Genomic DNA, 12,590 nt, shown 5'->3' with positions numbered 1-12,590 from the left:
GATTTTATATCAAAGAGGGAGTGGGGAGACGGGACTGGAGAGGGCCTGGGGCTTGAAATGAGGGCAGCCAGGACAAGGGGAAGAAGGGCAGAAGTCTAGTACCATGGGCACAAGCAGGCATGAAGGGAATAGGTTAGAAGAAAGGGAGTGGGAAGGAAGGGGCAGCAGAGTAACCCAGGCAAGTTTTCAAGGAAACACAGCCAAGGGGATGGAGAAACCAAGAACTGGGATCCAGAAAACCTGTTGAAAGGAGCACCTGGGCTTTTAAAATGTGAGGGTTGGAGAACCCAGGTCTTCTACAGCCAGATAACTCCAATGGTGGTGTCTCTCCAGAATGTAAGTGCCATCTGGCTGTCACAGCCTGGCATCACTGTCCTTGTCCCAGTGGGAGAACCACAGGTGGCACAGGGCAGCAGTGTGACAGGGCTGGGGCAGCCCAAGGGTGGAGCCCAGCAGGTAACAGGGCAGCATGTGTCTGCACCCAACACCAGAGCAGCAGCACAAGGCTGCACGTGGCTGAGCTCAGCTTGGGCAGCAGGAGAGCCTGCATGCAGCTCTGTGAGGGAGGTGGTCTTGTCCTTGCACACTGCTGGAGCATGAGAAACCAGGTCTCCTTATTTCTGGGTCTGCTCTGCCCAGCACCTGTGTGGTACCTTCACTGCCTCTGTGTCTCCTTCCACCTTCTCCACTGTTGCCTATTTCACTGGGGTAAAGACTCGAGACCTACATACAAAAGAGGGGTATGGTCTATGAAAAGTTTTATCTAATTTTGTTTCTAGAACATAAGACACAGGACAATGAAAGCCTTGTTTTCAGTAGAGTACAGACTTGTCTCTTAAATTGCATGAAATTAGATAAAACCTGATCTATCATTGAGCACTAGGGGCAAGCAGGATGGTGAATATGAACGTGACTAGCCCCTACCACACCTTTGCTATTTGAGACGGAAGAGAAGTGATGGATTATAAACCCTCCTCCATCACCATCATTCTTTTCCATGGTGCTGGGAGAGTCAGGGAGCAGAGCATGGAGAAACACTGGCAGAGCTGCTGGGGGGAGTCCCAGGGAGGGGGAGTATCACTGTGTGTATGGATATTAAAGTCCGTACTGAGCTTTGTTGGCTGATTGCTGAGGTGGAAACAGACCAGGTTTGTGATGCTGTACATGAACGACACCAAGCACTGCCAGAGCTCCACCTCGATGTCTGCTCTGAACACACCTGGAAAAGCTGTCCTTGCCTTTTCACCTCCACCACCTCAAAGCTGAGGCTAAAAAGAAGACGGGATAAACCCTGTCAAGCACAACCTCTCTTTTCATTAACATTTTAAATGGTTATTTTTAATGGTACATTTAACTAACACTAACTTATCCATGGGAAGGGAATTTGGCTGTTAACACTGGCATCTGCTTAACAAATCGAAGCTTTGCATTTGGTGAGGCGTGAGCATAACACCAATAGTACTGCTTGCTAACAGCAGACTCATTAACATTAATTCCTGCTTTTACTACCCTGAAGAGCTTTTTGTGTCTGTAACAGCAGTTATTAGATGTACCCCCTTCTTACTGAAAATGGTACATAGGAAATTATTAGCACTAATGCAGACCTACCAGTAAATGAGGATCTAAATTCTTAGCACTTACCATACCTCAGAACTTCCAGAAGAGTAAGGAAAGCGATGAGATGTTCTGAGGACTGTGTTCTTCATCTTTTCTCACTGGAGAACTATGTTCAAACACAACTAAATTGCAATTGGATATTCTTTAGGGGTTACAGTGCTCAAAGGCTAGAGGAAAATATGTGTCCATAAAAATATCTTGCAATTCAGCATAGACTTTCTATCCAAAGCAGGCATTTTCAGAATGGGCAAAGAGCTGGGTTTAGAGAGAGAAACTCTGATGGATAAAACCAGATCAGATTTGCCACAGCTGTGCACTTGTTGGCACTATTAAGGTTGACAGGACTTGTTACTTATGCCCACCAGCAGCTGGAAACACAAGGCAGCATATTTGTCTTAGACACACCTTATTTTGATACGTGGGATGTGTAATAAGGAATTTTTTTTCATAAAAGTTTGCAAAATCTGACATTTCAGGCTGGGTTATCACAGAAGTACAAAATCGTTAAGGTTGGAAAAGACCTCCAAGACCATCAAGTCCAACCACGTCAATTAAACCATAGCACTAAGTGCCACATGCAGTCGATTCTTGAACACTTCCAGGATGGTGACTTCACCATCTCCAAGGGCAGCCCATTCCAATGCTTAACCACCCTTTCAATGAAAAAATTCTTCCTGATATCCAACCTGAATCTCCCCTTCCATAGCTTGAGGCTGTATCCTCTTGCACTATTTGCCTGAGAGAAGAGACCAACTCCCACTTGGCTACAACCTCCTTTCCAGTAGTTGTAGTGGGTGATAAGGTCTCCCCCGAGCCTCCTTTATTCCAGGCTAAGTAACCCCAGCTCCCTCAGCTGCTCCTTGGATGACTTAGATGACTTACCCTCTAGATCCTTCACCAACTTCATTGCCCTTCTCTGGACTCACTCCAACACCTTAATGTCCTTCTCGCAGTGAGAGGCCCAGAATTGAACACAGGATTCAAGGTGCAGCCTCATCAGTGCCAAGTACAGACAACCACTGCCCTAGTCCTGCTGGCCCCACTATTAATGATCCATTGAACTTCTTGGCCACCTGGACACACTCTGGCTTGTGTTCAGCTGCTGTGATCCAGCACCTTCAGGTCCTTTTCTGCCAGGCAACTTTCCAGCCACTCTTCACCAGGCCTGTACCACTACATGGGGTTGTTGCAACCTAAGTGCAGGACTCAGCACTTTGCCTTACTGAACCTAGTACTGTTGGCCTTAGCACATCAATCCAGCTTGTCCCTCTGCAGAGCCTTCCTACCCTCCAGCAGATCAACACTTCCACCCTTACTGCCATCTGCAAACTTTCTGAGGGTGCACTCAATCCTCTCTTCCAGATCGTTGATAAAGATATTAAACAAAACTGGGCCCAGTACTGAGCCTTGGGGAACCCCACTAGTGACCGGCCACCAACTGGATGTGGCACATTCACCACCACTCTCCAGGCCCAGCCAACCAGCCAGTTTTTACCCCAGCAAAGACTGCACCTGTCCAGCCCATGAGCTGCCAGCTTTTCCAGGAAAATGCTGTGGGAGACAGTACTGAAGGCTTAACTGAATTCCAGGTAGACAACATCCACAGCCTTTCCCTCATCCACTAGGCAGGTCACCTGCTCATAAAAGGAGACCAGGTTGGTCAAGCAAATATAAATCAGGATGGAAATGTCACAACTCATCATAAAACACAATCCCAAGCAACCCAAAAGCACTGGGGGCATTTTTCAGTGTTTGTGACATGGGATATGTCCGACAGCCAGAAATTGCAATGGTTTCCAAAGAAATGCCTGTGTCTAACACCTTGTTACTGGTTTGTCATCTGTGTTATGAATTCTGTCCACATGGCAGGTGTGGTGTCTGTAAAAACTTGAAAACATGTTGGAGAATATGAGTCTTATACAATGTTTTCTGGTGATTAATACTTTAATAGTGTATGGTTTGTAGAATATTTACTGCTTTCTTTTCACAAGTGCTGCCTTTCCAGTTTAGCTTAAAAATGGTGCAATGACCAGGAACTTAGAGGAACAAATGTTTGAACCATTATCACAGAGAGGAAGGTGCTAATTGAAATGCATAAGAGAGTTGTCATACATTCCAATAACTTTGGTGATAAATCTGATTTTAGGTCTTTTAAATTATTACAAATAATGAAAAACACTGACCAGGAATAACACTACTCTGCCAGATGAAAGCTACTCCAAAATTGTTACAGACCTGGAGGGCAGCAAGACTTTAGGCTTGGTTTGGAAATCACACTTTGCATTGATCTGCTGCTGCCCCATCCTTGGGTGCTAATTTTTTTATCCAGCTTTCTGCCTGGGCTGACTTGAAGGCTGCAGTCCCTGACACCTGTGGTTACAGGCTGCAGTACTAAAAATGGGAGAGTTTGTGGAAGTCATTGGCAGAAGTGGACGGTCCCATCTTCTTCTGAAAGCTCAACATATGGATCTGGATTTTCCATCTCTTGGAGCCCAGCCTCTAAGGCTGTTTTTTTAGCTTGCAACCCAGTTTGCAACCTGGTCCTCCCAGATGGAGAAATCACTGCAGAATCTGAGCCCCTTGAGAGTGCCACACACACAGAGGGTCAGTGGGGATGCACAAGACACACTTGACACAAGTGCAGGAATCCAGCAGAATTTCAGTCCCTCACAGTGCATCTGTCTTCCAGTCCTGGCCCTGCATTCCACCCTACATGATCACATATAGCTCTGATATTTCTACAGGCTTGTTTCCTCTAGACACCTGAATTGAGTCCCATTATATTTTTGCCCTGATATTTCTATGTTCCCTTCCAGCACTGAAGCCATGCACTTTGTCTAGCATTGAAATTTTCATGGGGAAAAAGGGTCTAATTCCCACTGCAGACAAGTGGCAGAGCCAGGACCCAAAGATGCATGTTATTATGAGAGAAGTTATTTTGCTTTCAGGCCAGTAGATACTGCAGCACAGAAAGCAAGGATCTTGCACCAAAGAGTCTGCAGAGGTACTCCTTGCCACTCATCCCACCTTGCATAACAGAGCCAAGACACCCTTCCTTCCCAGAACCAGTGCTTGTGTGTTGGTTGTCTGTCTAGTGAAGGACAGAGTGGGCTCACCACATCCTTCTGTGACTGATACCTCACCCAACCCAAGATCTTCCTTCCACCGCAGAACCCTGCGTACCTTCAGCACAGCCCCCTGCCACTGATCAAAACTCTTCTCCGTGGCACAGAAGCAAAGGTGTGCAGAGGTTCATTGCTGGAAGCAGCTCCTAGTGCCAGCCCCAGCTGCACCCCTGGTACCTCAGGATGGCATGTAGCCTCTCTCACTGCAGCTGAGGCGGAGCCAGGAGCAGTGCTGCTGTTTCCACCCACAGCACCTGGTGAGGATGAACACGGTGCCATGCTCTTGGAGCAACCTGCTCTTCCTGTTAGTGGTGCGGTGCTCTTCTGCAAGGTTTTTCTGGGGCAGCTGTTGGCACAGTAGAGCTGCTGACAGGCATCAGGGCAAGCCTCCCACACTGCAGGATGGGGTTCCAGCTGACATGGCCCTGGTACCCATCAACATAAGCTGTTCTTTGCTCTGTTACAGGGACAGATCATATACTGGAGCCCAGTCAGGCCTTTTACTGCCAAGGGATCTGGCAGCAATTGGCTGCAGGAGGGATGGGTGAGCAAGCGAGGCCTTGGGCTGCTGTTTATTTGAGGATGATTAAGTGGGGCATCTCTCTAGGGAAACACACTTCTTGGTGTGCTTGGGGACCAGAGGGCTGTGGAGAAGACATAGGGACTTGTGCAGCTGGCTGAGCACCTCTTAAGGAGCTGGCAGCTGAGAGCCAGCTCCTGACTCCAAGCAAACCTGGAATCAGCATGAGGGCGAGGACCACAAGTTCAGGGGGCATTTTCAATGCTGTCCAAAGTCTTCCTTCTCTGCTTTTGTTACCCTCATTAGCTAATTGAAATGGTAATAAAGATATCAAACATCTCTGGGAAGTTGCAGTGAACGGTTTTCATTTGCTCTAAAGCACCTCCCTGGCCCCTGCCCCAGAGAACTACCCCAGGCAGAGATATGTCCTTGGGCAGCAGAGGGATGAGGCATCCTGAGGCAGCCAGATCAGACTAACAGCAGCTGATTGCTGCTGAGTGATAGCAGAGTTAACAAACCAAGAGGTACTAAGGAGAGTGACTGAAGAAAGGAAAAAAAAGGCACTGGAGGCACTTTGTGCCTCTAACAATGGCTACCATGTGACAAATGAGGGAAAATTAGCAGCAGACAGACAAATGGAAACTCATTTCAAGAGGCACTGAATGAGACAAAATTGCAGTGAGAAGCTCAGGAAATTGACTCCATTGCATGAAATTTTACTTTCCAAGGAATCCAGTGCTCTTGCACACTCCCTTGCTCACTGTCTGTACTCTCGGAGCAATCCCTTCATGCCCTTTAGTGATCCTCCTTCCTCTCATATAAATGCTAGAGCTGAGAAAACATTTATTCAGAGCAAGAGGGTGAATTTGCTTTAATGCTGTCCTTACTCTCATGTTTTTTAATTCATATCTGCAACAGTTTTTTACTGTGTCGAAGGTGAACAGGAGTAGGAACTCATCACTACTCTGGAGGCCAAAACGTGATGTTATCCTAAGCTTCATGCAGCAATCTGAGAAACTGGGATGACCTGATCAAAGCTAAGGTGAGGTTTTGGACTGGGACATGAGGAGAGAGGCTGTGTACTATGGATTTTGCTTGTACACCAGAGGGAATATTCCCCTTCCTCGGTTGGGAAATTTAAATTAATGAATTGCTGAATTCTGTTATCTCCAAAACACTGGCAATGCCACTGTGTTCTCCACAATGTCTGTGACATGTGATTGTTTTTTAGTCTTGTACCCTCTTGCCCGAAGAGATGTAAGTTAGGGTGGGAAAAGATGCATGTCATGGGGAGAGAACCTGTTCACTGCTCTGTGCATCCTTCTGTACCTCGTGCCTACTTCAGGGTCACCTGTGACTGAGGAACAAAGCTTGACAGCCAGGCCTGAGCTGTCATGCTGTGCATGCAGGCAGTCAAAGCAATGCAGTAATTTAGGGAGTATGAAGTCTACAGCCTGGGACTCTCATTTTGGCAGCAGTTTCTGTCCAATGCTTACAAACAGTAGGGATTCATACCAGAGGTAGACTAGTACCTGCCTGAAGTCCTTATTGACACTTCTTGAGCTAACTGTGCCAGACCTGACTCATTGCACTGGATTAAGCTTCACTTTAAAAGGATTGCACCACCTTGGTGCGAGAGGTTACTCGGTGATGAATCAGGCACGACTGGGGGGGGAGGTTGACATCTGTGCTCATTACAATTGTCTGTGGATAATCCCAAGAGAAACAGCAAAATGACACTATTTATGCTCAACAACAGCTCTGTCATCTGAAAAGACTACTGTGATTACTGTGCAATTTTGGTTCTATGCACAGACACCTTCTTTAAGGGCCAGATACCCACGTGGTGAAAATCAGCATTGATATGCCAACACCAGTGTGTCTGCTAGTGAGCTCCTCTCCCATGGCAGAGTTATCAGACATAGAATCTATCAAACAGAAGGGATTCACCCGTGTCATATAGTGGTGGGACTCTGTGTTTGACAGATGCCACAGAGGCAAAGGACAGGTATAATATGTGGCATCTGCTCTGGAGGCTTGAAGTCATGCTGTTCCATAATGGCAGTCTTACCCTAGAAATTTATTTTGCGGGACAGCCCATTTAGCTGAGCTGCCCTTTGTTCAGCAGCCCCCAAGAAAGACAGCCTGGGCTGTGAGTGTTCTGTGCACACCCTGTGTTTGCAACAGGACCCCTGATGCTAGGCTCACTGGTCCCTCTGATGCTGGTTGCACATCTGCATCCCTCCAATGCCAGCAAATGACCGTGGGCAAACCTGTCAGAGGCATTGGCAGTGGCTGAGTCTCACTTAGGAGCTGCAGCGTGCTGGCAGGTACCAGGCTGCTCTACTAAATTCCTTGTAATGAGCAAATTAGCTAAATCAAAACCAGTCTCCAGACACTTCATGGACAGATGAAAGAAGTGTTTGATGGATGCTCAACTCTCCTGTTTTCTCCTCTTATTCTCTTGCTTCTCTGTTATTCAAATCTCTTTTCCATCTTTATTGGTGTTAGGTAGTTAATTTCCTGGCAGGGTTAGTGTTTGTCTCTTCCATTTCTGTTTCTTATGCATGAGTTTGTTGAGCAAGCACAAGCCATTTGGCCCACATTGATTATTTATGAAGGTGAGAACCTTTTATCTCGCTGCTTAGTAACTCAACAGTGGTGTAGAAAAAGGCTGTCTGCAAGAAGCTGCACGTCTTGCAAGAGCTGGGAGACAAGGGAAGGAGGTTGAGGCATTTCAGTATCTGATAGGAAAGGAGTAGGGAAGGGAGGCAAATCGGGCTGAACTCACTGTAAAGCGTGATTTATCTATAATGCCATCAGAAAGTAGGGGGAAAATTATACCCTTGGGATTTGATAGCACTTTGCATTCACCTTGCAGACGTCCTAAGAAAATATCAGTAAAGAGTGAGACCCATTATTGTAAATTCCAACAAGAAGGGATGAAAATTTCAGGAATACAGTCAAGGAGAACATGGCACCTATGCTTGTGCACTGGTAGATGCTCCACAGTTGCCTGGGTGCTGGCTGTACAGCCTGACTCTGCGAGTGCAGAGCCAAAAGGAACAAAAGATTTCCAGTTAGAGACAGGCTTAGTGGGAGAGGCATTGCAACCTTCCAGTGAGACTTCATACCGTGATTTCTGCAAAACCAGGCAAGTCACGCACTTGTAATGGGTCACTGGGACCTGGTCAGATGGAAATAGAAAATGAGTTTCCCTCCTCAGCCCCCGCCCTTTCCTAGCCCAGTTTTTTGTATTTTCTCTCTTTTCGGTTGCCTATCTGCTCACATTGCACTCCACTACTCCAGAAGATGGGAGAAGAAATACATCTGACCAAGTGTTCACAAAGACTTTTGCAGAGGGTCACCCATATGAAATAACATACTGTTGGGAGGATCCATTTTCAGGATCCAACACGCAAATATAAGGCTGGCAGCCTGGAAAGGTGTTGTCTCTTTCCTATACACATAAGTATGCAGGAAGGCAAATTCAATGTGTTTGGAACCTGCTCTAGAGCAAAACAAATAGATCAACACTAAAGGACAGGAGCTGAACTGTTTCATGAATGGAGATGCTATTAGAGTGCACTGCAAACAGGATAATGGAATATCAGCTCAAATTTCATGTTACTGTTACTACTAAATCAAAATCCTACACAGAGTTTAATATAGTTCTCCTAAAAATTTCCTGTCACTTCTGCTCTTCCCTTCATCCAGCGACAGCTGAACTTGTCAGATTCCAATCTGTCCCACCGTTTATGAAAAAAGTGTTTTATGGAAAAAATATTTTATGGGAACATAAATGTGAATGCTGCTCCAGCATCACTGCCTTTCAGAGAGAAAATGTTACAGGAGCTGCCTTTGAGATGACCAGCCAGAATACAGTATGGTTAGTGTGAGGAAAGGAGGGCACTCTGCCCCCTTCTTTAGCTGCCTGTTGTCAGGATGTGCCATGGTATTCCCTGGTGGGATGAAAATGGGACAAGGGCAGGGCATATCTGGGAGGCATCTGCAGTCACCTAAGGAAGCACACACATGCATCATGGGTCTTGAGCCATGTTTAGCAAAGCACAGGTCCCAAGGATCTCTGCCATCATTTATGGCTTTCTGCATCACAAGTAGGGCAGCAGAGATAGTTGTTGAGGGAGGTTGATGTCTCTGTGGTGGGGATGCAGCATCTCTACCCCAGCATGAGGCACAGAGCCAGCTGTGAAAGGAGAAGGTACAGCTCTCGGGGTCCCTCTCAACTGAGCCAACACCCAAGTGCATGCACCATGAGCAGGTTCTGCTTTTCATCCAGCCACTGAGCAAGGCTTTCCGTGAGGCTGGCTGAACAAAAGGCAAATCTAATTTTCTCCTCCAGCAACCTCAGCAGCATCAGAAAGCAGGGATGATCAGTTTTGAGCAGCACAGGGATGCTTTGCCATGGCTGCCATGCAGGCTGCAAGGTTCTCTGGCTGCCCCATCTCCAAAACCTGCAGTGCTATGGGTTGCTGCTGTCCACCCCCAGTCACTTATTCAGTAGTGCTTTGCCTTCCTTATGTCAAGACCTCCTAAAATCCTCATTTTCTTTTCCTATTGCACCAGCTACTTAGTCACCATATGACAAAGGCTGCCCAGTGCAGGTGACCATCACTGTACTGCCGGTTGAATGACAGTAGCATTTAAACCTGGATATTAACAGAAGTGTAAGGGGTGACTGACTGTGCTCACGTGCAGTGCCATGGCTCTGTGCACAGCTCAGCTGGCACAGAGCAGCTGAGTGAGCTAAAAAGGTGTTTCTAGTTTAAAATTTGGTTTCACAAGCTTAATATAGATGAACTAAAAGAAATTCTTAACATACATGTGCAGACTTTTCTGTGACTACAACAAGTGTATTCAGTGCCACAAGCACGGGATGCACTATTTGGGGAAAGACAGAGGCAGTAGCACGTCGAGCGGGTACGTGCTCTCCCAAGGCATTTCACTTAGCAGAGCATTCACCTACAGAGAGGGCCCCAAGAAGCCTTTTCCCTGATGGGTGTTTTGCTTACACAGGCATTCCCCAGAGATCATCCCTGGAGACAATTTTAGCCTGAGAAGACAGCTGTCTTCATGGCATGTGTTTTTAGCAAGGCTTAAAGGTATGTTATATTCCCATCCCATTCCCTGCAGAATAAATACTTCGGAGCAGAGTAGTTACTGATCTGATCTGCCCGAAATCCTGAGAGGAGCTCAGTTGTGTGCTCTGCCACAGCCTCTTCCTGTGCCCCTGGGCAAGCATCAAAGTCCTGCTGCCCAATCAGGAGGTAGATATTGCAAAATGTCTGGAGGGTCTAAGCCTTCACAGCCCTGTGTTGTCATAATCATCCTTTGCATGGTGCTCCAGGGGTTGTGAGGATAATACTGATAAGAGTACTGACAGTTCCTGAGTGCAGTGTGATAGAAATGCTGTGATGATAAGGATGGCAGATTTCTGAGGTCTAGAGGCTTCACCAGCAATGTAAGACAGTCTTTAAGTCTTGGCATTGCTAACAACAAACTTGAATAGCTAGAGCTGACCAGCTACTTGGGAACCCAAATGCTCATGGAGCACCTTATTTACTTGCGATGGCAATCAACAACCAAGTACCTGTGTGAACAAAATCTGTTTATAAAAAGGGTCTTAGCTAATAAATTGGCATGTGGAGGATTTGGCAAAATGTTTTCTGGCCATTTTAGAATTTTCCTGTATGAACACAGAAGAAGGTTCACACCTCCTTTGTGTAAAAATGCCTAGATGGAGAAGTGAACCTGTATTTGGGATCTTCCCCACTGTTTCAGATCAAAATGCTTGTTTGATTATGTCTCTGTTTCAGGGCATATTTGACACCAGGATCTGTATTTTAAATGGACATTTCTTGGCATGTGATGGCAAACACAGTAGAGACAGGTTCTGCCAACCCCTGGTTCTGAGTTCTGGGGTCCCCAGGCTCCACAAAAAAGCAGTAAGGAAAGGAAGTCAACTACAGTTGAAGAGTCCAGACCTTGTCATGCTAACAGATGGTAACTACAGAATGATGAGGGGAAGCCCGAATCTTTCTTCCATGTGTGCTTGCACTTCTGTGAAATCATCTGAGAGGTTACATAAGGGATTGTTTGCTGTGGGGCTGATATAAAGTCTGCTGACTGAAAGTGAAAACATGACCATGATCTTTGCAGATGTGCACAGTCTCAGTCCAGAAGATCCTTCAGAAAAGTTGTGTTCAGCTATGAATGGTGCTCTTTCTTACAAGCAACGCACTTTGCCTCCTCAGAAAGTGCTTTCTTTTCTTTCCTTTCCTCAGCAGTGAGTTCTCTGACTGCCTCAGCTAAACCAGGAAGTGTCCATCTGCTAAGCACCTGGGTGTGCCAGGGTGCAACCCATGTGAAACTTCATAGTTTCACACTTCTTGGTCCTTAGATTCTTGATTTGTGCCTTTTCTACACAGAGAGTTAATTACCAGACTATGTTTAAACCTCTGATCTGGCTTGTTTAAATCTAGGATCATTCATTTCTCTATCCTGCATGGAGTGCTGCAAAAAGTCAGAGGCAGCCAAGTCTCACCCTGAGACACTCTCTGTGTCTGCTCATGTACTGCTGCTGCTTTACAAACTTGTCTCTTCCTTCCTGGAAATAAATAAATAACCAGACAACGCAGCAGCTCAGATGTAAGGGCTCAAGCTCTTGATCGTGAGCCATGTTTGGCAGTGGAGGAAAAACATGCAGACTCATTCATAGAGATGCTGCATGGAGCTGCTGAGAAAGATCCTGTGGGCGTATGATGAATGCTTAGTAATTAAGCTGATTCTGGGCATGCTGATTATCATTTCAGAGAGATGTGGAACATCCTGTAAATACTTGCATAAACATCTAATTCCCAGGACACACGTGAGCACATGTGTGTGTGTGTGTGTGTGTGTGTGTGTTTGTGTGCATGGGAGGGAAGGGGAAGCAGCCTGATAAGTGTTTTGAGAGTAAGAATAAATAGGTGCTGTTGCATCTGTGACTTTGCTTTGGGTTTTAATCCAGCAGGGAGGAACCACAGCAATTTGTACACTCCTAATCCTGCTTTCAGTTTCTGTCATCCAGAATGAACAACTCACTAGCATGAAGATTTTACTCTTCTTGTTCATCACAGTAACAATGCAGAGAGAAGCCAAGTGAACTTGAGAGCCCCTTGTTGAGAAACTCATGCCCAGAAGGTGAATTATTATTCAAAATCCAGAGATTAGAAAGAGGTTCTTCACTCAGAGGGTGGTTCGGCACTGGAACAGGATCCCCAGGGAAGTGGTCACAGCACCAAGCCTGACAGAGTTCAAGAAGTGTT

This window comes from Manacus vitellinus, unplaced genomic scaffold, assembly GCF_001715985.3.
Source record: "Manacus vitellinus isolate BGI_N305 unplaced genomic scaffold, ASM171598v3 scaffold_28_pilon, whole genome shotgun sequence".
Classification (NCBI taxonomy): Eukaryota; Metazoa; Chordata; class Aves; order Passeriformes; family Pipridae; genus Manacus; species Manacus vitellinus.
Note: the sequence above shows the minus strand (reverse complement) of the source record.